We start from the raw sequence: 4,618 nt of genomic DNA on the forward strand, positions 1-4,618 counted from the left end.
TCCCAACATGGGTGGGCTGCTGGGCTCAATACCTGGGCATCTCTTCCCCATCTGTCCTACTTCCTTGGAGAATTCTGCTCATCTTATCCATGCTGAAAATGTTTACATTTTAATTTGAAGCCTTGGACTTCCTCCTTATCTTCCAATTGACCTAGTCATCTACATGCCTAAATATATGTGTGAATACTTAATGGGAAACATATTAATTGAAGATCTGATCTTTTCCCCCAAATTTGCTCCTTTTCTAACCTTCCCTAATTTAATTTAGGCAATTCCATCTTCCCAGTTACTTGGGACAAAATCTTAGGCTGATGATGTTTCTCATTCTCTCATACTCTATTTTTAATGTCAATAAATATGCTGGCTATATTTTCAAAATATATGCGGAATTTAATTAGCTCTCCCCACTGTCACTGCTTTCCCTCTGGCTTAAACCAACATAATTTCTCACTTGGATAATTTTGATAGCCTCCTACCTGGCCTCCTTGCTCTCACCCTTGTCTTACTGTATTCTGTTTTCATTAAAATCTACCAAGTCCCCTCTATTTAGCCACACTCACCTTTATTCTGTTTCTTCACAATTCTTCTTCAACTTCTATTGTTTCTCTGGGACTCATTCTATCACTTCCTTCAAAGTTATTTTCAAAAGTAGCCTTCTCAGTTGTGCCTTCTGTGATTACCATATTTAAAATTTAACCTCCTTCCCTAATCTCTTATGCTCTTTCTCTGCTTTAGTTTTTTTTTTTTTAGGGTATGAAATCATTTATTTTCACTCACTGAGGCTTCCTGTGGAGTCAGGGTTCCCACCGGTCCAAAAAATGGCTTGAGAGAAGGGCAAAAAGCCACTAGTTTGGAGGTTTTGGTGTTTGGGGAGAGCTCCTTTACAGGTAGGGCCTTTCTGGGTTAGAACTGCCCTCATAAGTCCAGTCAAGGGGCACCCAAACTGTCCTGACAGTTTGTCCAGGTGTAGGGCAGAGGTGAAGACAGAGGGGGAAGATTAAAAAGATTCAGCAGTAAGATCTCAAAGATGGACTCAGACTCTTTATTACAAGGACTTTTCCTGAACACAGGAAGAAAGCAGAACACACAGAACGTCTTCCAAGGGGGCTCAGCACTCATCTTCAACTAGACTTATTGTAAGTGATTTGGAAGAAACTCCAATAGAGAAATAGGGTACAAGTTTTTCTGTAAAAATTTCACCGAATAAATATAAAGGAGATCTATTATTCAAACTGTAAAAAGAAATTTCTCCCAACTCATAGTGCAGAAAAACGCCAATCTGACACAGGTTTCCTGAATCCCCAGTGCCAGGTATAGTAGGTGAGAGTTGAATTCACCAGCAGCTATTGCTTGGGGATGGTGATATAGAAACATTTCTGGGGAAAGATTCTTTATACACACCAAAGGACCATTCACCCATTCCTCTTCCTTCTACCTGCCAAAAATGCCTGCCAGCATCAAATCCCTCAGAACTGGGGATGGGTGAGAAGTAAATGCCTCAGGATTATGCAGTGTGGTTCCATCCTTTGAAAAGTTGCAATTTTCCTGTCTTGTGAAATGATGAGACTGTGGTGAACAGTTTCAACCTTTTTGTGAAGGGCAAAATATTGTGGGGGGAGAGTGAAAACCTCCTTCTTTAATTTGTAGGAAAAGGCTGCTGATCTCTCTAACTTTCCATACATGCTGTGGATCCTTTCAATGCCTGTCAGCAAATCGAGGTCACTCTGCAAACACTTCTTGGTTATTTCGTCAAGCAGACTTTTTAACGTGTATCCTTTGTCTGATATTTGAGTTCTTTTTTCAATTATTTTATCTTGAACATCATTCTCTTCATTGAGTAACTTAACATGAATTTCATCATGTTCCATCCCCCAGAAATGCTTAAAGTGTTCAACGTTGGAGTGCAAGTCGCTCCTTTGATTCTCCACCTTCCACACCAACTCAAATGATTTTGAGACTTGCATTTCTAACACCTTTTCAGCATCTTCCAGCTGCTTTTTCAGGGGCTGAATGTAGCTTTTGAGCTTCCTCCTGTGAGAGGGGCAGCTGGCTCCATGTGTGCCAGGGAGTGATCGTGGTATTCCGAGGAGACCCTGCACTGGGGACACAGCAGCTCCAGGTCCTTCTCACAGAACAGGCTCAGAACCTGCTTGTGCTTCTCACACAGAGGTTTCTCTTTCTGCCATTTCCTCATGTCCTCTGTGCTGGGAAGATTCTTCACAACATCAATCATGAGACATGACTGGCTGTTCCTCCTAGAGCTCTTCTCGGGGCAGGGCTGGAGGCAGACAGGACAGGGGAAGGTGTCCTGGAGATCCTCCCAGCACTGCTGGATGTGGGAGTGACAGAAGTTGTGTCCCCTCTCAGTGGTCACTGCGCCTCTCAGGTAATCCAGGCAGATGGGGCAGCTGACCTCTGCTTGGAGCTGTGCCAGGGAGGACACCAGGGCCATTGTTCATGGAGGGTTTCTGTATGAGGAGACTCTCTTCAGAGAAACCTGGCTCTCCACGGGCAGGAACAAGTGAGAAGCTTCTGACTCTTCAGCCTTCTCTCTGTTCTTTCAAGGCTACAAGTAGGTTTGCCAGGATCTGCAGGGAGCTGTGGCCACTCAGGCCTAATTCTACCCCTTCCCTTCAACTCTACAGCAGCAGCCAGGAGGACTGAGAGCCCCAGTCTGTCTCTGCTTCCTTTGGCACTTTTGTCCCTTTTACTCAACGGCCCTAAATCATAGCTTACTAGGTAGTCCTCTTCTTCATAGAGAGCCACAGCTCCAGGTAGTGATGAAAATCAACAGCACAGGGACAAAATCAGCAAAATCCAGACGTGGGCAACTCTATGGCACAGCTCACCAGGTTCCTGACCACATTTCTCAGTCTTGGCTCTGTGATGAGGCAGCTGCTCTGTGTCCTCAAGTCCTGTGGGTGCCCTCGACTCCCCTCACCAGGACTCTGGGCCCCTCCCTTCCTCGCAGAGCAGAGGGTCTTCCTTGATCCAGGTCAGAGCACACAACACAGCCCACCATCTCTGTTCACTACTGGGGTCAGAATCTGGCCCCTTGGGCCTTTATAAGCCTGTAGGGAGGTTCCTTTCCTTCATCCCATTGGACAGACTCTCTGCTTTAGTTTTTTCTATGGCATTTTCTAACTCACTGCATAATTTACTTACCATTTGTATTTATTTTTGTAGTTGCCAGAGGTGTAGCTACATGTGGGTGGTAGTTTTCTATTTTGTTTACTGATGTATCTCAAGTGCCCAAATGAGTGTCTGGCACATAGTAAGTGCTAGAAAACATTTGTTGAAGGGATGAATAAACGATTATGAGAAAAATATTTGGCTTCATACGGATTGTAAAATGTTGGAAACTCTAGGCAGCTTAAAATTGTAGTTATTTGTGTTATCAAGTAATATTGAAATAAAAGCCCTTGAAAATATTCTAATTTTAAAAACATCCACCTCTATAATGTATCTAGAATTTTTTGGAGGGGAGGGTGTCATATCCAAATTTTACTTAGGTAATACCTCTACTATGCACTAAGTTATCTTACAGAAAATTAAAAAAAAAAAAACTTTTGGAAATTGATCTGAAAGAAAGAATATAACATTTAGAACAGAAATAAGCAAGTCCTAAAGGAAAAAAACTATAACAATACTCAATTTTGGAAGTGTAATTTTCACTAATGTAATTAATTTATGTTTATGATTCACAAACTCTTCCATATTTTTCTGCTACATTTTTGTACAATATGTGTAACAGGCAGAAAATTCCTTAGCTATGGCTGTGTGCACATGGGATTTTTCTATAAACGTTTCTGAAGTCAGAGAACTTTTTTTTCCTGAAAGTTTTTAGATTTGAAAATTCTAATATTAAAATATTTCAAAACATCTTAAGGTTTCTTTAAAAGGGCCAAACACCTTCCATCTACAGAAATTGTAGCTTTCATTTTGCATAATCAAGTATTTACAAGAAAAAACAATAGCACCTCTTCAGGTAGTTCAACAGTGTATACTGATCTAGAAATATTATGGAATCATCAAGATACCCATTTGAAGGTTGTTTAAATACCAATTTTTACAGAACTGTCAGCTTATGTATCACTTTGTGATATATGTGGTTATTTGTGGTTTTTCATTTGTATATACACCTGAGTGCTTACAGATAAAGAGAGCATTTCAAAAGATTTAGATTACTTCCTCTCAGATATAAGCTCTATGTCTTAAAATAAACACAGATGGAGGACCAGTTGGCTCAGGAAAACAAACCGGAAACTACCACTGCTGTGAGTCTGGACTTGTCTGAGGATTGCACTGAAATGAATATCTGTAAAAGAGATTATAATGTCCAATGTGGAGGGAAACTGAATTAGAAAAGGTTATCACTGACATGCTACTGATGTTTGCTTTCTCCTTTGGAATTAGGTGGAACTTGGAATTGATAAAAAAGTAAAAAAAATAAATAAATTGAAAGACTAGCTTATATATCAATTACTGAAACTTTTGGAAATTAAAGCAAAAATGGCAGCTTCATTGGAAAATATATTTCACAATAGCTTTTCTTTCTTTAAAAATATAAAATATCTAATTTATACACACGTCAAAAATACTTGCCCATATGCAATCA

General features: G+C 40.3%; 1 pseudogene; it reads right to left on the minus strand.

Annotated features, from left to right (window-relative positions):
- Nucleotides 1-924: 924 nt before the first annotated feature.
- LOC111179897 (tripartite motif-containing protein 60-like) lies at nucleotides 925-3,122 on the minus strand (annotated as a pseudogene).
- Nucleotides 3,123-4,618: the final 1,496 nt, after the last annotated feature.

Source organism: Delphinapterus leucas, chromosome 1, assembly GCF_059928025.1.
Source record: "Delphinapterus leucas isolate spDelLeu-1000000601 "Yukka" chromosome 1, BTC_Dleu_Yukka2, whole genome shotgun sequence".
Taxonomy (NCBI): Eukaryota; Metazoa; Chordata; class Mammalia; order Artiodactyla; family Monodontidae; genus Delphinapterus; species Delphinapterus leucas.